Genomic DNA, 26,566 nt, shown 5'->3' with positions numbered 1-26,566 from the left:
TATGTGAGAAAATTTGAAATATTTATAAATGATTCATATTTGAGTGTGTGTGTGTATATATAAGATGAAAGCTATAAGATTAAATCTTTAACATTCTTGTACTTAAACAGCAAGTTTGAATGGTTAAATGTTCTAAGTTTGATGAATTCACAATCATAGCCTTAATTACTCCATTCTAGACTCGCAAAAGAAACTTATAAATTCATGCTCCTCCTCTAGCAGTCACAATTATTATTCCATTTAAGCTACCCTTCAAAATAGGGCCTCTCATTATTGGTACATTTTGTATTTGAAAAACAGATATGCAAGTCAAATGTTTATTTTAAATTTGCAAAGTTGAAAGATTCGTTTGGTTGAAAACACAATTGGTGCTATCTAACACATTTCTGCTTTGAAGTTATTTAATTATATTAGAGTGAGAAGCCCATTTGACACCAACAGGTATTTACTAAACTATCTCTAGCCATGCAACTATAAGTAGATCATGTATATAATGTTTGCCCGAATGTTGAGTTGCATACACACAACACAAAAGTTTAATATACAACCAACATGAAAGGCAAATAACAATTATTTTTGAAAACATAATGTAAAAGAGGTTTCATATTTACCGATATCCCAAAGTTTTATGGAACATCTTAAGAAGTTTTGTAGTTGAATACGACTTTCTGTAACTATAAGCATTTAGCAAGAACTTTCAATATCCGATCAAATTTACATGCATGACAACTTAGTAACTGAAAGAAGACTTTCACTTATGTGGCACATGTGGATGCAAGGGGTCGTTTTTAGGAAAATGCGGTGTCTACAGTACCATCAAACCCTAAATTAGTTAACATGTGTGCCTTTAGCCTTTGACACATTCAAGAAGTTTTCTCTTTCCTTTAGATCCAATTTTTCCACCATGTTCGACACTAGGATACTTAGTCCTGATACCAAGCTTCTTAATCATTACAGAATTCTTGATTATAAATTGAGGTAAATTTTCAAGAACTTGATAGAACTCGACTATTTGGTTTTCTTGCACTTTATCCATGTGCATGAGTGCACAATCAGCAACAAAATTCAATGTAAACATCGTCTTTGGCCAAAAATATTTGAGAATCATCTTTAATTGAATTATTTAAATTTAGAATAGAATTTGGATGCATGTTTGATTCAATAACTCAAGGAAAAAAATGAATTGATAGGATTTTCTTTGACTGTACTATGCTGGCCCTACGATTATAAATAGAACTACATAAGATTTGAAAGAAACTATAACAACTCGATATAAAGGGAAAATAGAAATCCTGATATCAAAGATAGGAGCTCAACGTCACCGTTCACATCCAGCGGAGTGATATCCCTCTGTGAATTGCAAACACAGACATTAAAAATCCATCAAATTTTCCCCACAACTAGAACAATAGTACCAATACAAAATAAGTTTTTTATCAAAGTCCTTAACATTGACACAATAAGCAGTAGAAAAATAAAAAACCAGAGAGCTTTAAAAAAGAGCATCAAGCACTTTCATTTCCACCTTCATGTTAGTGTACTAAATTGATATTAGTTACATTGAAAACTATAAATAAGTTACCGATTCTACACAGAAGATTCAAAACCCATCAACCTTTTTCTTTTCTTTCATAACTAAGAATAGTACTTACACAAAATAAGTGAATCATTGAATCCATACCATCCAAATTGTGAGCAGCACAAAAACACTGATTCAAAGAAAACTAAAAAAAGCATCAAGCGGATTCTCAAATTCATGAGTTGAAGAAATGTATATTTAGCTAAGGGTATTTTTCACCATTCTATTGCCTAAAGAAGCACCATAGTTTAATTGTTGGATGCTTGATTAAGTGCTTCCTTCCAAACAAAATCCATGTATTTTGCTTTCACTTTCATTATCACACACCACAATTGGTTCTCAAGAGCACACTACTGTGCAAATGGCTCAAATGCAATAAAGTGGAGCATAGCTTAATTAACCTAAGACTTCATTCCATGTGGAGATTCTTATAACAGTATAGTGAAATCACAAAAGTTAATAAGGTAATATCATCCTCTCATTCATTGTAGCTTCTCCATAAGAAAATAAAATGATTCCTTATCAATTCAAACCTCATAAACAATGAAATTTCTATTAGGGGCTGACAAGAACTACAACAAAATGTATTTTTAGTGACGAAAATTAGTGAGGAAATATTTTTCGTCACTGAAAATACAGCTTTAGTGACGAAATATGAATTTCGTCACTAATAATGAAAAAAAATTATTACATTTAGCGACGAAAAATAAATTTCGTCGCTAAAAAATAAGCACCAAGGAGGGAAACCTTGGCGCCAACTTAATTAATCTATAGTGACGAAATCTTTCGTTGCTAAAAGTTGAAATTTTTAGTGACGAAATATTTCGTCACTGTAGATATTACTGTGGATAGTTTTAGTGACGAAAATACATTCGTCGCTATAAGTTAGTATTAGTGACGAAAAGTAGTCGTCACTAAAAAAATAAAGGAATTACAATTATATGTTTTTAGCGACGAAATCAAATTTCGTCACTAAAAGAATGCTTTAGTGACGAAATCACATTTCGTCACTAAAAACAATAATAGATTTACCGTATGAGTTTTAGTGACGAAATCATATTTCGTCACTAAAACACATACGGGTAAAACATATGAATATGTTTTAGTGACGAAATCATATTTCGTCACTAAAAGTATGCTTTAGTGACGAAATGATTTCGTCACTAAAAACAATAATAGATTTACCGTATATGTTTTAGTGACGAAACCATATTTCGTCACTAAAGCATACTTTTAGTGACGAAATATGATTTCGTCACTAAAACATATACGGGTAAAACATATGAATACCACAAAAACATATGAATAAAGTTTCAGCGACGAATTCGAGTTCGTCACTAAAAGTATGCTTTAGTGACGAATTCGAGTTCGTCACTAAAAGCTTTATAGAACTCAGGCACCAAAGTGAAAAATTGTTGCGCCAAAAAATTTAGCTACAGCGACGAAACGGTTCGTCGCTAAAAGTTTAATTTTTTGCAACGAAAAGTTTCGTCGCTAAAGGCACCCAATAGTGACGAATCAGAGTTCGTCACTAAAGGGTTTGTAAAGTATGAGCTTCAGCCCATTTTTTTCTTTTTTTTTCACTATCTTGTTTTTGCGTTCTCTCCCTTTCCCAAACTCACATACCCACAAACTCACACACCCAAACTCATACCCAAAAACTCACATACCCAAACTCATACCCACAAAACTCAAAGTCAGACCTCAATAACGACGAATCAGAGCTGTCGTCGTCGTTGCTAAGGCATCGATCCGGCGACGCTAAGGCGACGATCCAAGCGTCGCTTTTCGGCTTCACCGGCGCGAGCACAGCGACGCTTCGGCTTCGCCGTCGCGAGCACAGCGACGCTTCGGCTTGACTGTCGTGAGCACAGCGACGCTTCGGCGCGAGCACAGCGACGCTTCGGCGCGAGCACAGCGACGCTTCGGCGCGAGCGTCGCGAGCACAGCAACGCTCCGGCGACGCTTCGGCCACGCACCGCGACGCTCCGGCGACGTTTCAGCGACGCACCCGGCGTCGCTTGGGCTTCCCTTCATTCAGGTATTTTTTTTTCTCTTTTTGAGTTAATTTTTTGTGCTTTTTTTTTGCATACTATTTCTCCTTTATTTTTAATTTATTCATTTTTTTTCTTTCACTTCACAGTGGTATTTGTTGGATTTGCGGTTTTTGGATACCAATTAGAAATTTTGTATGGCTACCAATTGGCTTGCTGCTATAATCAAATTTTTGTTTGCTACCCTGTTTTCTTTCTGCAAATTGTCAAATTGAATTTTTCTGGACATTGGTAAATTTGGAATATTGAATTCATAGAGCCTTCTTTATGTCCACATACTCACTATTTTGCTCAGCATTTTGATATTGTTAGAGTTCATGATCAGTATTTTTGCCTAGGGCTATCTAAAACTTGACAGTAGAATTTATTTTGGAAAATGGAACTATGTGATCCTCAGTCCTACTAGTACAAGCAAAATAAAAATTTCAGACAGCACTAAAGGTGCTGATTGTTCTAATATAGATACGGATTTTACCTTTTGGAGGGGGAAGCCATATTGCTCTGATTTTGAAGACTAACTCAGGTACCTAGCAAGAAGTTTGCTCTAATTTACTTGATGATAATCGGAAATCATTGGGGTTTTTTTTTTTTTTTTTTTTTTTTTTTTTTTTTTTTTTTTTTTTCTAGGGAGAATCAATGGGCTTTATTGCCCCATGTTTCAATCCATTTATTTAGTATACTACGACCACTTTTTTTTTTCTTTCCTCTTTTAAGTAAATGTTATAGATATAAAAACAAAAAATTATAATAGTTTTCACAACAATTTTTTTATCAATAGGATTGAATTTTAACAAACCACCACTATTTTATATTAATTGATTCACAGCACCTAAGCTAATAAATTTTTACTTCTCCTCTAAATTTTTTTGTTGACCATTTACAACTTACTATATTAACGGTTATGAATTTTTTTATGTCTCTAGAGATTGCATCTTCTCTCACTTTCCAAACATACTAACTAATATTCATGATCCAAATTGGTTGTTTTAAGTATTTAATATATACATCGTGTTTTTATAAAATATCAAGAATTATCATATTTTTGTAATAATGACATGTTAACATAATTTTGTAATACTATAGATTTTGTGGTTTTAGATCATCATGCCGAACTTAAATGCATTGGGTTTTTTTTTGCTTATCATCTTTTTGTGCTTATCATTGGGTCTACATAACTGTTCACTAAAAGTTATCTTTCTTTTATTTCTAGCTCTTTTTTTGTGACTGAAGAAATTGTGAGGAACAAGGTGAAGAAATAACAAGTTAACTTTGGATTTTTTCTAAAAGTTGTAAACTTAGCTTGAGCAAAGTAAGTATATTCAATTTCAATACTTGTAAAACTTATATATTCTTGTGATGTTGGAAATTTGTTTGTGGTGGGTTGTTGTGTTGGAGCAAGCGGGTGGCTTGCATGGTGTTATAAGGTGGCTTAAATTCATATTGGGAGTGTTTTTAATTTCTTGCGAATGTGAATGAAACTTGTTGATTAGTAGCAATTGCGTTTCTTTATCAATTTCAATACTTGTAAGCATTATAGTTGTGATGTTGGAAATTTGTTTTGTGGTGGGTTTTGTGTTGGAGCAAGGGGTGGCTTGCATGGTGCTATAAGGTGGCTTAAATTCATATTGGGAGTGTTTTTAATTTCTTGCAAATGTGAATGAAACTTGTTGATTAGTAGCAATTGTAGTCCTTTATTCAATTTCAATACTTATAAGCATTATAGTTGTGATGTTGAAATTTGTTTTGTGGTGGGTTGTTGTGTTGGAGCAAGCGGGTGGCTTGCATGGTGCTATAAGGTGGCTTAAATTCATATTGGGAGTGTTTTTAATTTCTTGCAAATGTGAATGAAACTTGTTGATTAGTAGCAATTGTGGTCCTTTATTCAATTTCAATACTTATAAGCATTATAGTTGTGATGTTGGAATTTGTTTTGTGGTGGGTTGTTGTGTTGGAGCAAGCGGGTGGCTTGCATGGTGCTATAAGGTGGCTTAAATTCATATTGGGAGTGTTTTTAATTTCTTGCAAATGTGAATGAAACTTGTTGATTAGTAGCAATTGTGTTCCTTTATTCAATTTCAATACTTGTAAGCATTATAGTTGTGATGTTGGAAATTTGTTTTGTGTGGGTTGTTGTGTTGGAGCAAGCGGGTGGCTTGCATGGTGTTATAAGGTGGCTTAAATTCATATTGGGAGTGTATATTTGTGTGTGCAATGTATATTTATTTAAGTATTAATATAGACTTGTGCATTCATGAATAGGATAGAACTTTATCTAAGTAGCTTATAGACTTAGATGTTAGAATACATTATGCATGAGTTGTCCTTATTTTACTAAAGTAGCATTCATCTTGTAATTGTAGTCAAACATGGATAAAAGTTGGATGACAATGGGTAAGACACCCGATGGCAGATTAAGTCATTCATATATTGAAGGGGTCAATGCATTTATTAATTCGCAAGAGCGGTTGTGGACTTGAGTGGTAATATTCCGTGCCGTGTATTCATTGTGTGAATTGCTATCGACAATCTCCTCAAACTGTGCGTATCCATTTGCTTCATCGTGGAATTATGCAATCTTACATTAATTGGTATAATCATGGAGAATCTCGTGTATTGAACGAGAACATTCATGATAATGAAATGTCGGATGTGATCATATGGATGGTATCGATGCCTTGGTAGATGACCGAATTAGAGGGGAACCAAGAAATGCAACGAAGATGAGGAGGTGCATCATTTTGACAAACTTGAGGAAGATGCAAAGCGTAGTGTATCCGGGTTGCACTGATTATAGTATCTTGAAGTTTGTTATTGAGATGTTGAATGTAAAGGTAATGACCAACTTGAGTAATAAGGGACTTGATATGATGCTAGAATTGCTGACAAAGGTTTACCGAAAGAGTAACTTGGTTCCAAGTCAACTTATGAAGCAAAGAAGATATTACGTGACTTGGGCATGTCATACGAGCATATAGATGCATGCAAAAATGATTGTGCATATTTTGGAAGGAAAATGAAACCTTGATAAATGTCCGTGTGTGAGGTGCCTAGGTACAAAGATACACGTACCCAAGGTAAGAAATTCCTCACAAGGTATTCGTTACTTCCGTTGACACCGAGACTGAAGGAGATTGTACATGTCAGGCCAAAGAGCTAAGGACATGAGATGGTATATAGACAAACGTGTGGATGATGGGATAATAGGCATCCGGCTGAAGTGAGGAGTGGAAGGAGTTTGATTTGCAACATCCTGATTTTGCCCTCGAACCTCGCAATGTAAGGTTGGGGTTGGCTACAGATGGATTTAATCTTTTGGGAATATGAACAACAACTATAGTATTGGCCTTCATACTTATCCCCTATAATCTACCGCCTTGGTTGGTTATGAAGGAGCCATATTTTATGTTGTCCTTGCTTATTCCCGGTCCCATCAACGGAATGAGATTGATATTTACTTGAAACCATTGGTTGATGAGTTGAAGGAGTTGTGGAAGAAGGTGTAGAAACTTATGATGCTTATAGTAAAGAGCATTTTCAGATGCGTGCAACTTTGTTGTGGACAATACATGACTATCCTGGATTTGGTAACGTGTCCGGGTGAGGACAAAGGGTTATCATTCTTGTTACACTTGCAATGATCAACCATATTCAGAAGCTTTGGAAAGTAAAATTGGATTCATTAACCATCGAGCTTATTTACCTATGGAACATCGTTGGAGACATAGTCGGTTGCATAATGGTTTACCAGAGAAACGGAAGAGATCTTTAGAGTTACAAGTGGAAAAGATACAAGAGCAGCTAGATAGAATGCCAAATATAATTTTAGGAAAGCATCCAAGTAACAAGAAGAAACAACTTATTGGGAGCCAAATTGGTCAAAGGCAAGTATTTTGTATAAGCTTCCATATTGGAAAAATAAGAAGCTTAAGCACAACATTGATGTCATGCATGTGGAGAAGAACATTAGTGAGAGTACTTATGGTACTTTGTTGGGCATTGAGGGGAAAAACAAGGACACTGACAAGGCTCGGATAGACTTGCAAAATATGAACTTCAGGCACACGTTGCATTTGAAACAACGTCCTGATGGATCATATGACAAGCCTCGAGCTTTCTTTCATTAAGTCCCAATGAAAGGGATGGTTTTTATGACTTTTTGAAATCAGTCAAGTATCCGGATGGCTATGCAGCCAACATATCAAGGTCAGTGAATGCAAAAATGGTAGATTATCTGGTTTGAAAAGTCACGACTGTCATGTGCTACTACAACGAATTCTTCCAATTGGGTTGCGAGGGTTTGCAGATAAAGACATTAGTATTGTATTGTTTGAGTTGGGCAACTTCTTTCAAGACTTATGCTCAAGGACCTTAAAGCGAAGTGAATTGGAGAAACTAGAAGAACGTATAGTTCTTATACTATGCAAGCTTGAGAGATTCTTTCCTCCAGCATTCTTTGATGTTATGGTCCATCTTGCTGTTCACTTGCCTCGAGAAGCAATTCTAGGAGGCCCGGTACAATATCGGTGGATGTATCCAATTGAAAGGTAACTAGATCTTTTGATGCATTCATCAATTGCATTTTTTCCCACGTGGTATAAAATCACATTCTATGTGTATTTTTTCCTCGTAGGTACCTTGGAAAATTGAAAAGATACGTTTCCAACCGAGCTCGACCAGAAGGTTCGATTGCAGAGGCTTACATTCTTAAAGAATGTATTAACAACTGGTCTTTGTATATTGATGGGATCGAAACTGTGCATAACCGAAGAGAAAGAAATGAAGATTTTGGTGAATCTAGCGAAGGATTGATAGTTTTTTCACAGACTGCCCGACCTACAGGTGGTAGGCGGAATGATGGCGACTTGTCTCGTGCATTGCTTGATACTGCTCATTGGTATTGCTGTATAATAGTCCTGAGCTAGAGCCTTATTTAAAGTATGTGATTTCATATGCATATATTGTTTAATCAAGTTTTGAATATTATTTGCAATGCTTAGCTGAAAATAAATCATTTTATTTTAACAGCGAACACAAAAACACATTGCATAATCCTACTGGAGAAGCCATAACTCAAATCCAACGACAAGAGTTTCCCAAGTGGTTCAGAGAACGTGTAAGACATTTGAAATTTAATCACACTAATAAATTTAAACATTTAAATTTATTCGTCATTGTTATTACTAATAGGATATCTTTGTTGTATGTCATTATAGATGAATAGATTGAAAGTTAACGAGTCATCAGAAGCTACTAAACAGTTATGGTCATTAGCAAATGGTCCTAAGCCATATGTGAAGGAGNGGAACAAGTTGAAGACTTATAAGAAAAGTTGTTGGAGATCATGATGAAGGAAGGCAAAAAAGCTGATGCGCCAAAGAGTAGAAAATAGAGAAATTGGACTTATTGAAGGAGATGGACCAATAAGGACTGGCTGGTAATTATTTTGCGTATATTATTATTATCCAATATTTACTATATATGTTGTCAATGATTAGATTAATACTTAGATGAAGTCAATTTATACTGTTTTATTAATGATTTAATAAATATCTTGAATGTTCTTTATTAGGAAAAATCAAGAATTAATTCTGAAAATAGAAAGCAAAACTTCAGGCAACATAGATGCGGGACAAAGGCACTTGCTATTAGGGTTGATGAGGAGGTGCATGTTTTTTCATTTTCTTAAACCTTAGTATATTTACATGTTGTGATTAATTATAAATAACTAAACACTCGATGTTATTAATTAGACAAATAATAACGGGTGGTCAAGTTCCTGAATTGGCAAAAGTCTACAAAGATGTTCATTTAATCCAAACACAAATAAGTGGATACACCATGACGATGAAGCGACATATGTATGTGTAATCATTCCATCCCTATTATTCCATTCTTATCATGTTGTAAAGTTATTACATATGTAGTATTAATGTTGTGATTGTTGTTTTTTTTTTTTCTTTTTTTCTTTTTCCTCTTTCAAATGGTAGGAAACTATTCTCAAAGTGCAAGAGGATCATTGTCAAGATCCTAATGCAATTCCCCTTACACAAGAGGAAATTTCAAACTTGGTTTTTAAGAAAAATCTGGTATTGTAAAAAGGACTTGGCATGAGACCTTCTTCTTCTCTAGTAACCACTGCTCAAAGAGGCAAGAGTTAGGGACGAAGAGGAGACGAAGCTAAGGAGCAAGAGGCGCGAGCTAAGGAGCAAGAGGCGCGAGCTAAGCAAGATGAGATTCAAAAGAATATTCTTATTTTTTAAGGAGCAAGGGTTATGATGACGGTTTTAACTATGGAGGTGGTTCATCTTCAAGTTAAATCACTTATTGGTAACACTCATTTTTTATGTATCATTTGAAACTAATTGTTAGAAATTTTTTTATAACATAGTTAATGTTTTTACTTTACGATTTTATGTAATAGTGTTTTTATATTTGTGCAGATTTCTTATTGGTGGCTTTAGGGGTTTACTTTGGCATTATTTGAAGACATATGAGAACATCTTTTGGCTTTAGGGGGTTCTAATTATATTATGCTACATTTTTTGTATTGTTATAAAACATTTTAAGTTATTGTATGTGTTGCAAACAATTATTGTATGGAAGGAGTTTGAATTTGATACTTGTTTTAATTTTAACTTGTGCAATGTATGGATCGATTTTTTATAAATGTGTTGTTGAAATAAATGTGTTAATCAAATGTGAGGTTTTAATAATGTAATGACAGGTTACAGGTTAATATCAACGTCATGAAAATAATAAAAACAGAAAATATGTTTTAGTGACGAATTTTTTCGTCACAAATATGGCAACAAAAAATTGTTTTAGTGACGAAATATTTCGTCACTAAATGCAGTGGAATTTTGTAAGAAATGGTTTTAGCGACGAAAATTTTCGTCACTATATGTGCATGGATTTTCTTAAAAATAGTTTTAGTGACGAATATTTTCGTCACTATATGTAGCCGAAAATAGTTTTAGTGATGAAATTTTTCGTCACTAAATATGATTTAATAAACTGAAATGGTTTTAGTGATGAAATATTTTCGTCACTAAATACTGTTTTTAGCAAGGAAAACATTTAGCGACGAAACTTTTTCGTCGCTAAAAGTTTTTTTTTTTATACCAAATTCGACTTTTAGTGACGAAATTTTTCGTCGCTAAAAGTCGCTAGGACTTTTAGCGACGGGGCTACAGCGACGAAATGAATTTCGTCACTAAAAGTCCAATTTCGTCACTAAAGGTTCTTAGTGACGAAAAACTGGACTTTTAGTGACGAATTTTTTCGTCACTAAAAATACATTTTCTTGTAGTGATGAAATAGAAGGCATGTTATCAATAACAAATTCTAATAAAAAGAACAAAACCCTCAGGTTTTTTTTATCAAACACTTTGCATGAATGTAACAAAAATCAAAATTTATGATAGGGAGAAGGGGTGGTTTTTAGAGATTATATACGCAACTTCTTGTTTAGCAAATACTTATTTGATATTCAAGTAGACAACATAACTATTTAAATAATAAAAAGGACAAAATAAAATAAAAGACATAAAATACCTTAAAATTTGCTAAGAAGAAATGAAACATAGATCTAATTTGGCTTTGGGAAACGGGGATACGTAAAATAACAGGTTTTAGAACATGCAAAGCAAACATCAATGTGAGAAACTCTTTGATTTGAGAAACAAAATAAATTAGTAGTGGAAGAGTCCAATAAGTTGGAAAAGGGAGTGAAACAATGATATCACAGTTACGTGCATTGTATAATTGATAGAAAGAATATGGAGCGAAGTGACTGCACTAAAGTCCAAAAGACCAAACTGAAATCTCTTAATCTTCTGCATTTATCTGATTGTTGAAGTGAGGTCACAAATCATTATTTTGAAAGGAGATGAACAATGTCCATGTAGCTTAGGCAGTGAATTTGGGGTTGAGCATTTTATGAAATCTGGTCTTTCAGTCAAAACGTTTGGCTAATTTTAAACGTCAGCCCAATTTTTGCAAAACCAAGAAGTTAGTGTGGAATGCTAATTGCAAAATTAGTGAGCCATAAGGTAGAACCTTATGCTTTCTCACATGAGGTCTCTGCTTTTATATGTACTAGTTACAGACCCGCGCAATGCGCGGGAAAATTTGATATGATTAATTTTTATTGGATAATTATTGAATTAATATGTTAGATTGTATATTTTTAAAAGTCAATATGTGTTATTTGAAATTATGTTTTAAATTAGAAGTTTTTTTTGGTAGTGTAACAACTAACAAATTAAATATATTTTGCAGTTAGATATTATATATAGTGAGATATCTATGAAAATACAATGCAATAATTTTTCTTAAACAAAATTTACAATGTGAGAATTATTAGACCAAGTTCTAACCATGTATACTTCGTTTATTACTATATAGATATATACGATTCAACACTTATAGGTAATTTTTCTCCAAAACATAAATCCACTTCTCTTTCTTTCTCACAATTGATACTAAGTAAAAAAGTATATAAAATTTTACTATAAAATCTAAGTAATCATGTGGTTTATGAATTTGAAGAGTTATATATTGCGGGATTTGTTCATATGTTCATATGATGAAATAAAGTATATAAAGATAACTATGTAATAGATCATAATCAATAAATCATATATCATATAGTGGAAATATAAAATAAAATAAAATGCAAAAAACAAACTTTGTTTCATCATACGAACAAATTCCCCAATATATAACTCTTCAAATTCATAAACCACATGATTACTAAGATTTTATAGTAAAATAAAACCAATCTATCCGTCATGATATTGTAGTATAATAGTCAAGATATAATTATATAAAAACCACATTTTGTTGATCTTGTTTCATAAACCAAAAGTACCATCTATACATCTAATAAAATCTTTAAAGAGTAACACATGAGAATTCTTAATTTGAACAGCCATTATATATATATATATATATAGAGAGAGAGAGAGAGAGAGAGAGAGAGAGAGAGAGAGAGAGAGAGAGAGAGAGAGAGAGAGAGAGAGAGAGAGAGAGAAAAAATNTGTATTATTTTTTTAATGTAAATAATATGATGTATTATTATTTTTTGACGTAAATGATGAGTATAATTTGAAATGATTAACAAACTTGTTTCGTAGGATCTCATTTAATGCATTTTATCTTTACTATTGTCTTCGTATCATTTAAAGATAAATCTTCCTATGAAAATTTTTTTGTATGTATTTTTGATATTTCTTGTATAGGATCATTTTTTCACCATTCCTATCATTGAATTTTTTTAAAGAAAATATTAAGTTAATGGTATTTTGTAAGATAGTATATGCTATTTATTAGACTTTTTTGTTATTACAAATTTTAGAAATATGCACTTGTCAATTATTTCAGCAATCTCAGGGATCTCAAGATTTATATAATTTTTTTTGTTGCACTGGTCGATGACAAAGAATTTGTCTGCATAAATTGCATAGAACATTATTAATAGACAAAAGCATATTGAATTGAAATTGGGGTAAAATGAAGACATGATTTCATGAGAATGAGATTTTGTAGAAGTATCATCTATACATGGGGGAGGAAGAAGAGAGTTTGTAAGAGGGTAAGAGTTTTTGCTTTGATTTACATGTGAGAAGGGTCAAACTTGGGTCATAATATGTAAGATAAGAATTGGGCTTGAGTTTTTCCTAAAGTTTGGTCTACTTTTAAAAGTTAGTCCATTTTATAGTAAATAACTTTTGGTCTAATTGGTCTAATTGTTAAAAACAACCTATATTTTATATAATAGTAAAAAGAAGTTACTATGATCTATTGGGTAACAGTAAAAAAAAAAAAATAATAATAATAAAAAGAGGTATAAAATGCTAAATTTATATAATAGTAAAAATAAGTTACTATGATCTATTGGGTAACAGTAAAAAAAAAAAAACTTAATGAAGAAAGGTAAAAAAAAGCTAAATGCAATATTAGAGTGCCACGTGGCAGGACCTCATGCACTCTCACATGAGGTCTCTGCTTTTATATATACTAGCGTATAACCCGCACAATGTGCGGGATACTTTTATTTATTACAAAAGACATATGGTTACTGAAAATTTAAACATTTTATATTAAAAAAAAAAACAAATAATTACTTGCAAGAGAAAAAAAAAAAACTAAATTCAGGGATTTTTTTTATAGAGATTTCAAAATCTAATCTTGAAATTTATGCCCGTTTCAACAAAATTTTAAATAGATCTCTTATAAAAAAAAATATAATATTCCTTTGCCACCTATACACTCAAGTAAAAAGAAAGTGTTTTTTTACTCCAAGATTTTATTATTCAAGAGAAATAATAGGTTTTTTTTTTTTTTTTTTTTTTTTTTTTTTTTTTGGTAGAAGCATATATAAGTAACTTCGAAAAACAATAATTCATAATTAGAATAAGTAACTAAGTTTATGATAACTAAGTTTGAATATTATGAGTTTATCTAATTTTTATGACATGTGATAAAACATTTACTTAATTAGGTTCACTTATCTTATATTTAAAAAAGGAGGGAAAAAAAAAAAGGAACAGAAATTACTATGAATAATATAATTAATGATATGTATGTGTTGCGTAGGCGAATTCACGATTATTAATTTCACATCCTTTGAAAGAGAGCAAGCATATAATTGGATTGGTTTGTGAGTATTAAACTAAATCCTATTTTTTTCTAGAAGAAACCTAACTCCTATCTAGCAATAAATGGTTTGAGAAATAGATACCAAAACTAAATATTTCATCAACATGAGGCAAAAAATTCACCCTTAAATTTCCAAATCATTGTGAAGTACATTCCTCAAAGTAATTCTTGAATATTATCAGCTAGCTACAACAAAGATACTAATTGTCAAGGAGCTACATGGTATTGATGTTTTAACAAATATACCCAATAGTGCTCCTAAGAGTAGTAAAGTCTTGTATGTAAACCACCAAATTATGCCCAACACATAATTTTCCAATCATTGTATCACTATGGAATAGAGTTTAGAAGGAAAATATTTTTGCTTAACCACAATCATCTTTATAAAGAGAATGAAAGGGCGATGCCTCACTATTGTTCAACTTATTAATAGAAGTGTAATAATTCATTTATAATGAGTTTTCATCATCCTTGAAGCTTCTAATATACATTTTCTTTGGCCAAACACACTGAGAAATATATTCTTTGGCACCAAGACCAAGTCTTCTACTTGGAACTCTCATTATGTATTTCTCTAGAATTCATTGAATTCCTGCCAAGAACTAATACCCTAAAAATGTCCCACATAAGGGACATTTTTGCCACCATGAATTTTCAATCCAAGTGTTGCAAATACATCATCAGTTATTGAAGCATTGCCTTTGTAGTAATCAAACGCCATAGTTAAGGCCTGAAAGAAAATTTTAAAAAGGAGACTATGAATTTTCATTCATAAATCAACTTTATTGCAATCATGATTCATGTTGGAGGACTAATAAATTCATAAAAAATTTCATATTAGTCAAGAAAAGTAATGGTAGTGACAAAATTTGGTAGTAATTTTTTCAAACATATTCAAAGAATGTTATATGCTAAGTTGCAACTTCTATATGGAACTGATTCACAGTCTAGAACTATAATTCTAATAATCCTAATGTTTTAGGCTGCTTGACAAAACTTAAGAGGATAAAAAACTAACCTTGATAACCTTCAGTGGATAGGCATGCCAACCTTCCATCTTGAGAAGCACTTGATGCACAACTGACTGAAGTGAGATAGGTGCCGAAAATGTGATTATTGGAAATTTCTTCAAGTCTTTGAGGACCATTATCCAACCAAAGTAATATTAAATAATTAAAAAAAAAAGTTCAAAGATTGATAATTTTCTATTCTAGTTATACAAGAGCTTGGCAAATGAAAATTTTGAGAATGGAAGAGAAGAGGCAGTAAAAAATAGATAAAAGGCATAAAACAAAAGGAATTTGTTTTTTTCTTACGTCAAAGGGCTCTAGAAATTTGGCCAAGAGGTGAAATTTCTTTACTTAAAGGAGGCAACTGTTGGGTTACACTTCTTACAAAATAATGACCAACAATACACTACTTAACCTCACCTACTGTAGCCATACATAATAGAAGCTTGAAACTTAGGTTTTTTTTTTTTTTTTTTTTTTTTTTTTTTTTTGTGTGTGGCAGTTATGGTGCGTAGTTATATATGATTGTGTAGTATTAGTTTTTACTCTATTGCCATTCATAGTGATTATAGAGTTCTGCAACTCTGGGAATTGGTCGTTCTTGGTCTGGAGATTACTGACTATGTATATTAGGTCCATAAAGGTATACTATCTAGGAAAGCCACTTTCAGAAACTCTGAAGTATGATAACTCATTCATTTGATTTGTGGGATTTGGCTGAACCACCAATTATAAATTTACCCTCATTAACTGCCATCTGCAATTAGAGAGAAGTATAGGGGAAATGTTTGGTGGTTGATCTATTTGTATTAGTAAATGGGTGTGTCATTATAAGCACTAATTTCAGGACATGGACTGGAATATATCCATCATGTATAACAAAGTTAATTTTGGACTTTCCAAATGTTAAGCCCAAGATGGAAAACTACTTGTATCTACACAGAAAATCATGTAGCTTCTTTTAACATCCAGCAAAAGTCATGAACACATATGCCTCTGCACATGTTGTATTAAACACACTACCCTAGACTTCTAGTTATGTCCCTACACATTTTACCTGACTAATGTTAGGGACTCAAGATCACTGCTAATTACCTAGAGATTTAGACAACTCTACCTGTACAAAAAAAAAAATCAACTTAAGCCTTTACTTTCTTCATGACACTTAAGCATTTGGTCCTCAAATTTTATATGTCATGAGCAGATTATGTGTTTGGCTTCAATCCTAGATCTGTGGGATCCATTTATATTTACATAGACTGGATATGGATTAACAAATTAACAGAAATTGTGTTTCTTTGTGTCAAAAATAAATTCTTACTGATTTTTTTATAAAGAATTTAACTACACCATAATAAATTTATAAAATAAAAATCCCAAACGGTATTTTTTAAGAATTTAACAACACCATAAAAATTTTATAAATTAAAAAACCCAAATGCAGGTTCTCTTATTACCTTGACAGGTTGACCGCTTGACTTAACGTTGATCTTCTAGGTCAGTCCTATATTCCTGGAATCATTCCAAACTTTAAAAGACGACATAGAAATCCAAAATTCAAATTCATTTAATTTTGAAAATTTGTAGCAAAAATCTCTGAGATGCTACTTTCTATGGAAACAAAAAGAGAGTTCAACAAAACCTCGTGCGCTAAAAGAGCATCCCATGCGGAGTCCCTGAGATTCTCAAAGAAGCTAATAATCTTTTTTTTTTTTTATTAATTTTTTTTAATTTTTAATTTTTATTTTTAAGGAGAATGAGAAAGAGAAAGAGCATAACAATTTAGTTTTAGAGAAACAGAGAAAAAGAGAGAGATTTAGTGACCTAATGAAATCGATGCCAAGCATGGAGAACCCAAATACTTGAATCACAACCAAATCTAACCCAAATGCCTAATCCAACCAAATACCCAAGCATAAATCATACTTGATGCTCAATTTTCAATGGTTGGAGACCAACTGTGGTGGTGGTCTGAGATTTATATCTATGTCATTCCCTTTGTGCCTAACTACCATTTCTCTCTCTCTCTCATTACTTTTTATGTGGGTTTTTGTATTTATAAACTCTAAACTGCATAAAGAGTACTTCATAAACTGCACAGAGAGTATTTCAAGAAGAAAAACAATTGAAGTATGAGCATCAGATTTTAAGTTAAAACATAGATATATTGAAGATTGAAGATGCTAATTCGAATAGGAGAAGAAACAGTGAGATGATGCAGACCTTCTGTATATGTTGTAGAGAGGAGATAGGGGAAGAGCACAAATACAAACAGCATATGCTAGAGGGAGGAGATGGGTGCAGAGCATGAACCCATCTATTAATACAGGTCTGTTTAACTCTTCTTTTGGCTTTAAATTGTGCCACAATACACTGCCATCTTTTGTTTAAACAGCCAATTTTGAGAAATTCATCTAACTCTTCTCAAATTTATGTGAAAAAAAAGATGAAGAAAAAAAAGGTCCTCTAGAAGTGCACAATTACCGCAATAAACATGAAGCAAACATCAACCACCGATGCTTTCAAGATTTCTAAACTTGGATTATCCAAAACCAATTATAAATACCCTAAAACTAAACCAAAATCAAACACAAAATTAATTGAATCCAAATACTCACAAAAGTTTTTAGTATTCTGAGAAACTAAAACGAATCAAAAAATCAAATCAAAACCTAATTTAACTCAAAAACATCAAACAAACATATAGTAAAAGACAAATAGTAACAATGAATGCAAATATTAATTACGTTACAATTCAAAATTTATTTTTTCTTATCTAAACATGATAAGTCACAATCCAAATTGAGTCATATGAGTTCAAATGTAAAGAGAACACTTCAATCTTTGCATTCATTAAGGATCTTAATTCTAGCAAGAACCAAAGAAATTAAAATCTAACTGTACCTTTTAATTCTTTTATTGCAGAAGTCCCAATGTCTTTATCTGGCACAGGGAAATGGTATTCTGCAACTGGAGGGAGAAACAGAAGAAAAACAAAAAATAAAACAATTCAGAAATTAATTTCAGTGGTAAACGAAGATTAAAAAAACTGCCAAACAGGAACAAAATTCTAACTAAAAAAACAATAATCGACAAAACAGAACCCAAGAAATTGAAAAAATAAATGGGAATGGAGAACCTAAATCATATATAACCCCAAATTTCAAAAAATCAAATCAAAACCTAATGTTACCCAAATACCTAAATAAAAATCAATCCAACCAAATTTCTTAAAACTAATTGAAATTTCAAACCCATACCTAGATCTAAGAAAGAATGAAAAAAAGAAAAACTTACTGGTGGTAGTTCTCTTAATATCTGTCTCCTTCTCATCTCTGTATCGCAAGGTTTATTTTTTCCTCCTTCTCTATCTCCGGATCGAAAGCATCAGTGTTAAGAAAATTGAAAAGGAAGCGAAAAGAAAGTACCCGAATAGGAGAAATGGAAGGCACCCTTACGGTGATGGCAGAAGATCTGGTGGCGCCCTTCTCTCTATCTCTGCCTCTCTATTTCTTTGTCTCTCTTTTCTCTCTTTTCTCTCTTTCTCCTTTCTTTTTTTTTTTTTTTTTGGATGAAAGATGATAGCATTAAAAACTAAGCACCAAAGCAAGATTTAGGACATATCTTGTTGAAATACGTCCCATTGAAGTCTCCCTCAAACACATCTAAAATATCCACAGGCGGACTATCATAAATAAGGAAATCAACATTCAACCTAAAGCTCATCCTAGCTAAGCCATCAGCACATTGGTTAGCTTGCCGGAAGAAATGCTTAATACGGACATTGTGGAATCGTGTAATCAATTGCCTACAATCATCTAAAATAGGGGATATAACATAGTTAACATAACCTACATTTGAAGCACCTCAACAATGGACTTGGCATCCATCTCAACTTCAAGATAGCAAATATTTAAGTTGCAGCATAGCTTGAGGCCCTCATGCAGCCCCCACAACTCAGCGGCAAAACTGCTAGTGATCCCAATATGCTTGCTAAAACCAGCTACCCACTGCCCATCCTCATTCCTTATCACTCCCCCACAACCAGCCAGCTCGTGAAGCTCACTGCAAGCCCCATCCGTGTTCAACTTCCTCCATCCTTGCTCAGGTTTCTCCCATCGAATGCTCCTTAAGACTCAACGTGTTTGCAATCTTGGCACAGCCACACAATGAAGATACTCTTTAGCTTGATACACAATATCCATTGCCAATTTAGGACTCCGACCTTTCCTATTAAAAACAATATCATTCCTACTCTTACAAATGATCCAAATAGCAAAGGGAAACACAATTTTCCATGGGGTACCCGAACCATGCAGCTTATCATTCTTCCTTACTTTCAGTGATAACCAATCCACCAAATTAACATGCCAAAACTCATGATTAGAAGCCATGAGCCCTAGTTGATTCCACACATGTTTCAAGTGGGAGCAATCCCTCAAGGCATGCAAGATAGTTTCACCCCCATTACAGCAAACAGGACACACTTCATCTTGAACCACTCCTTTTCTTCCTAGACAAACTTTAACACCGATACTATTGTGGGCACACAACCAAAGAAACAACCTAACTTTTGGCAACAAATTTGCCTTCCAAATCTAGCTAGCTGAAAAAACAGTAGCATTTGAAGACTCCATAGCAATCCCATAAGCGCTTTTGGCAACAAATCTCTCTTTCTCCTTTCTTCGTGAAGCAATCTTTCTATTTATTTATTTTTTTTAAGAGGTTAGTTTCCTTTTATTCCGAGAGGCTCCAAACAGTGTTTTAATGTAGTCAAACATTATAATTTATTGCTTTTAAATGGTGTGTAGCGTAACCAAACAATGTAATTTATCGCTTTTTAAAATGAAACGTGTCTGAATTTTAGATAGGCAGTTATCCTATTTGTCAACACCTCCTTAATTATAGGAACCAACTTTCTCTCAACTTCTGCTATTATATATATATATATATAGACTAGCCAATGTTCCCATGCGATGCACAGGTTTGGTATTAATTTATATTAAAATATTTTATAAGAAATTATCTTCAAGACCATGCATAATACTCATTATGTGATTTAATGTTTGAGGAATTAGTTTCAATTACATTTCATGTTACTAAAAACAGATTAAATATAATTTATTAAGGTTAATATACAAAAGAATATGAACCTAATGATCATATTTTAAATTGTTAAGTTTACTCAAACTAAAATGGTAGTTGTGAAGGCTAAATAAAGAGAATGTGGTTCTTTCAAAATAGAAAGATACATGACACAAATATTTTCTACAACATAGGCTCCTACTTCATTGATTATTGCCTTACACGTGGTTATGAATCTAAGATAAGTAGAAAGCTAATCTGAAACAGTGAAGCCCCATATTTGATTATTTTTAATATCCTCTGGGGAAAATATATATATAACTGAAGTTACAACAAATTTTGATAAAATCAGTAATTTTTCAAAATAAATTTATTCAACTATTACTTCATGACAGAATAAAAACACTCATTGCAAAAGGTATTAGAAGGGTAAATGAACCAAGGTCATGTTGACGGTAGATTAGTAATCGTCTTCCTACCTATTTTTGAGATAAATTTATTAGAATTATTACACACTTAGGGTGCAATATATGGATCAAATCTAACGACAGGAAATTGATATCGACATAAAAACCTCTACAAATGTAATAATGATCATAAGGGTCCACACTGGAAGTGCATTTGCCCATGGAGGATAAAAAAACAAATCAATGAAAATGTAGCAATAATAATATTGAAAAAAAAGAAAGAGTCAAAACAAATGACATACAAAGTGGAACAAATAGAATCATATATCAAAACCACCATAGAGTATATGGAGCAACTGAAACTTATCTTCTTTGGAAGCATTTTAGAGAGAGATAGTATGTTGGTGTATTGGTCTCTTTTTTTCCCCCTTAAACTAATCAAAGATAACTTGTATTGAATACTATTCATATTCATTACATCAACGTTTAGCCAATCAATAAGCATGCCATACCAATACATATGCATGCTGATTTGCCTCTCACCTAGAATTGCTTACCTTCCATGACTTGAATAGATTCATTCTTAGTATTGCTTCCTCCGCCATAGCTCCCAACATGAATTATCTTCCTCCTCGGATCCTAGCTTGTCAATAACATTTGCTAAATCTCCCTCTAAGATGATATCTCTTGCACCTATCCCAATTGCAAAATTAATAGCCTAGTGGCCTAGCCAACCGCTGCTAGTTCTGCCCCCTCCTAATCCATAATTTCTCTCTCTTTGCAACTCAATGTTGCAATGAGGTACCAATTATCATCTCGAATAAAAACTCTTGCTCCTAATGTACTTTGTTCTTTAAAAATTGCTCCATCAAAATTTAGCATAAAGGACATCTCTTGGGGAGGTTGTTTTTATGCTTGATTGGTGGATTCTTATGTGCAATCAGATTGTTATAGGTCTTGTAGTCTTGCAGCAAAACATATGGCCTCTTTGGCCATCACACCGGGCTGTTTGTATTGCTATTCGAAAAGTCATTAATTTTTTTAACTCCACAACATCCACGCTATCTCAAAAAGTTCCTCCACCACCTCTTCTTTCTTCCCGTCTAAAATTTTCCTGTAAGTTTAATGACAAAAAAGTTTGATGAAGAGAATGCATTGATTGGAAAAATGTGTAGAGACAGAATATCAAATTAACCAATCCATTGAATTTAAGCCTTACAATTCTGCATTAATTTTGCATTGAATCTATCTTAAAAATTTAAAGTAATAAAGGCATGCCAAAGATTTAAAGTTTTTTTTTTTTTTTTTTTTTTTTTTTTTTTTTTTTGAGGAACAAATTTGAGTTGTTTGGCTAATTTAATGTGGAAAAATGCCTTTCACCAATTAGCCAAATCCCTTTTACCCATTTAATCAAAAGACTTTGATATAAGTTGAATTGAACCACCATAATCTTTGTTCCAACCAAAAAATAATTTAAAAAATAAAATCAACCTTAAACAGCGATCACAAAATGGGAAGAATGTAGCTCGTATAAAATATGAAATTTCACATCACATCAAAAAGAAATTTTCAATGAATATTTGGCATGCAACAATAAGTCAATAACATATAATCAAAATTCCAAAAAAACATATTTAAAACATTGCATTTTTTCAACTTATTATGAATGAGAAGATAAAAATCAAAGCCACCCAAATGTGCTCTATCACAACGACCGTTATCAAGTAAATGTATTACTATTTAGTTGAGCTCAGTTATGTGGGTTTGTGACCCAAGTGGGGGCTTAAACCAATGGACTTGCCAAAGGCTTAGGGTTTTCGTTAATCTAGAGAGAGAGAGAGAGAGAGAGAGAGAGAGGTAATAAATAAAAATAAGATCTGGGAAGGAGAGAGAATGTAAGAGACTGAGTGGGATTGAATCTAAATGAGAAAAAAAAATTGAATTAAAGGATTACAAATCACCTGTCTCAGAGAAATTTCATTAAACATGCGACCTATAAAGTTGATCTTCCATTGAAGATTGCTTCTTTTGTATGTGTGACAGTCCCTTTTAGCCGTCTAGTTCTTGTTCTCTTCCTTCTTGAGTGGCAATCTCATTTGAGTGGTTTAACTTTGATGAAAATAAGAGGAGAGAGAGAGAGAGAGAGAGAGAGAGAGGTAGTAACTAAAGTTGGATAAATTAATGGCAAAGAAAATTGGAATGTAAGAACAACCATTTTATGAAGAATACCAAGAGGATGGCAATATGAAACTACTAAATTTTGTAGAGTATATTTTTTTCAACAAAAAGATTTTAGTAAAAAAGGCAAAGGGGTAGAACTTTGCTAACAAAATTGGAATGCTTTTGGTGTCTAATTTAAATTGAAAATAACTCATGCCATTAAAACCCTTAAATGTCTAGAACTTAAATCCCTTTAGAATTATAGAAAGAAAAATTTGGCACTCACTTGGAGTATGGGTCATGTTCAATAAATTTAAGCGTATGCAGCCAACTACAGCAACAATAGTAGAGACCAATTTGCACACAAAAAATAAATAAAAAGAGAAAGAAAAATCAACCAGAAGAACAAAATAATTAACCTACTTCTTATAAAAAAAAAAAAAAAAAAAAAAAAAAGAGTAAAAAAACTGAAAGCATACCTTGTTCAGAAACTTCAAACATCAAGAGTCTCAAGTATATAGAGTTCCCAAAACAATAGGGGTAAAAAACTATTATTGAGAGCATAATATATTCTTAGATCCTTTCATAAATTAAAATAATGACCGAAATAACATAAAATCACAATAACAAACTACAAAATTTGGACTAAAATTATAAACTTTTACACTTTTAATGACATTAATAATAAGTTATAAATTTACTATACATGGCTTGTAAATCTATGGACATCAAAGGGACATGCACAATCCTCCGATTCATCCTGAAAACTACCCTGAATCATCTTTTCTGTCTCTTGTCTTTTAACCTAAGAAACGCATAATAATTGGTCTAAAATAATATTAAATTTCAAGAGTGGGATGTACAAATATTGCCTAGAATCATGATTGGAACAAACAACCTTGAAATGCTCCTACAAATTCTAATGTAGGTTTAATGATTGCATTGGTGCAAGGAGGTTTGTGAGAGAGAAAGTTGGGTCGCTGTAAAGGAAGAAGCAAATTAAAAAATAATAAAAAAGGAGGAACAATCCAAACGGGGATAGATATAGTCAAGAAACCGTGCAATAATTTATTAGTTGTGACGTTAAGCAAACATGGCTTAAATTCCGATCTGCATAAAGCAATAATCTTCTCCACGTATGTTAAGCAATAATTTACTATGGAGTCATGTTTATGGGTTTCCTACCTTCCCTTGTGTTGACTGTTGATGCAATGTGTATCTGCTGGGTCCAAAAAACAAAAACAAAAAATACCTTTCAAATTAACCGTACATCCTCAGCACAACCAAACCAATGAAATTTATTCTACAATTTGACATCTAATTCTCTTTTAATAGCATCCAGTGATTCATTGTATATTAATAATTGATGAAAAATTTTAAATAATAATAATTTATATCAATAATTGTAAGCTCCTTCAGCAAAATCACTGAGCAAGTCCAATTGCTTCCACTAACCGTACTGAATAGAGCCTACCAAACTATATAGAAACACATAAAAAAACTGAAAAGAGTTTATAAGACAACAAATAACCAAAAAACAGAAAATAAAGAACAGAAAATAACTCTATCTCTACCTTTCAATAGCAACCATCATATAAGGATTGAAGAAAAAATAATTAAAAGTAAACTACTGTTAGTACATTTTAAATTAAATATGTTGAAACTCAAAATAACTGAAGATGAATAAAGAGATGAGTTATAATTTGTTAAAGAAAGAGTTACTTGTATGTAAGTTAGATTAAATACATTAAGAGAAGTTTTCTAAATTAATAAATAACATGTAGGTTATGTGAAGGGTTGGAAGACTATATATACGGCTATGCTATGGACTAATTTCATATCAAGAGTGAATGAAGAAAATAGTTAAAAGCAAAGAGTGTTGTGTGAGAGAGTGAATTCAATAATATTCCTAAATACTTGAGAAATTTCGGGCCAAAGAAAGGTGTTCTTCTGGTGGAGCTTTGGGCTTGAACACTTTGTGCAGAAGCTGTTCTAGCCATACAGCATTTGTTGGGTTGTTGTATCCTGGGGGAGACAAGTCAGAGAAGGTCTGCACCGGTTACAAAGATAAGCCAACCAAGGGCTTGAATCTCCTTAAAGAGAGCGAGTGCCGCGCCTCAGTCCAAATAGTGTTATGTAATTTCTCTCTTTAAATTAATAATATTCAGCGTACTATTCAGTTTCTCTTAGTGTTGTTTCCATTATTATTGTGTTTGCACCAACAATTTTAAGGAGATTCAGACACATGGATCCTACACAAGAGAAACCAAATGAGCCTGTTGGAGATCTTAACAAGCCCTTTCGCTTTAAGGGAGCCCACTTCAAGAGGTGGAAAGGAAAGATCCTCTTCTACTTGAGTCTTCTCAAAGTCGCCTACATCCTCACTGACAAGAATCCATCAAAAGTTCCTACTGATGAGATGAGTGAGGAAGAATATATTCTCCATCAAGAAAAAATAGATAAGTATACAAAAGATGAATATAATTGTCGCTCTTATCTATTGAATTGTCTTGCCGATCATTTCTATGATTATTATGATACAACTTACAATTCTGCTAAGAAAATTTGGAAAGCTTTACAAAGCAAGTATGATACCGAGGAGGCAAGTGCAAAGAAGTATGCTGCTAGCAGATTTTTCCGTTACCAAATGGTGGATGGAAAATCGGTGGTGGATCAAGCACAAGACTTCCAAATGATTGTGGCAGAATTGAGATCCGAAGGCATAAAGATTGGAGACAATTTGGTGGTAGCAGGCATAATTGATAAACTACCACAATCTTGGAGGGAGTTCCAAAAGACTTTGCGGCACAAACAAAAGGAGACATCCTTGGAGACTTTGATCACACGCATCCGTGTGGAGGAGGAGGCTAGAGGACAAGATGCACTCATGACACAAGAGAGCAATGGTAATTCCACCACAAAGGTAAACTTTATTTCAGCCAATAATAATATGCCTAAAAATCATTTTCCTAGAAATGGTCAATTGAAGCCTAAAAAGAGAGCCTTTAAAAATAATAATAGACCTCAAGGAAGGGGAAACCTGAATAAAAATTACAATAAGAACCAAGGACCCCCCTTCACAAGATCAGTTTAATAGATCATGTTTTGTCTGTGGCAAGAGTGGGCATATTGCTCGATTTTGCAAATTTCGGAAACGTGAATCTGTCTCGCAGGCTAACGTAACCGAAGAGCCTTTAGTGGCTATGATTACAGACATCAATATGGTGCAATATGTTGAAGGGTGGTGGGCAGATTCTGGTGCTAATAGGCATGTCTGCTATGACAAAAATTGGTTCAAATTGTACACTCCTTTTGAAGAAGAAAAAACTGTTATGCTTGGTGACTCTAGCAAAACTAAGGTTCTTGGGAGTGGTGAGGTTGAATTGAAATTCACTTCTGGACGTGTGCTAACATTAAAAGATGTACTTTACACTCCGTCCATGAGAAAGAATTTGATGTCAAGCTTTTTGCTTAACAAGGCTGGCTTCAAGCAAACTATGGAATCTGATAATTATGTAATCACTAAAAAGGGATTATTTGTGGGCAAGGGTTATGCTTGTGATGGAATGTTTAAATTGAATGTTGAGAATAATAAAGCATCTACCAGTT

The 26,566-nt window shown here is 32.8% G+C and overlaps 2 long non-coding RNA genes across 2 annotated transcripts; one reads left to right on the top strand and one right to left on the bottom strand.

Moving 5' to 3' along the window:
- Positions 1-7,765: 7,765 nt before the first annotated feature.
- LOC136068785 (uncharacterized) lies at positions 7,766-8,927 on the top strand. The gene is made up of 4 exons (XR_010630105.1): positions 7,766-8,177; positions 8,264-8,568; positions 8,659-8,746; positions 8,847-8,927. It is a non-coding gene; the product is annotated as an uncharacterized LOC136068785 (long non-coding RNA).
- A 5,748-nt stretch (positions 8,928-14,675) lies between these two features.
- LOC136068794 (uncharacterized) lies at positions 14,676-15,536 on the bottom strand. Its single transcript, XR_010630114.1, has 2 exons — positions 15,314-15,536; positions 14,676-15,025 (listed from the first exon to the last, which is right to left on the bottom strand). It is a non-coding gene; the product is annotated as an uncharacterized LOC136068794 (long non-coding RNA).
- Between the last annotated feature and the right edge of the window lie 11,030 nt (positions 15,537-26,566).

This window comes from Quercus suber, unplaced genomic scaffold (genome assembly GCF_002906115.3).
Source record: "Quercus suber isolate HL8 unplaced genomic scaffold, Cork oak 2.0 scaffold_133, whole genome shotgun sequence".
Taxonomy (NCBI): Eukaryota; Viridiplantae; Streptophyta; class Magnoliopsida; order Fagales; family Fagaceae; genus Quercus; species Quercus suber.
This window is presented reverse-complemented; position numbering and strand designations above follow the sequence as displayed.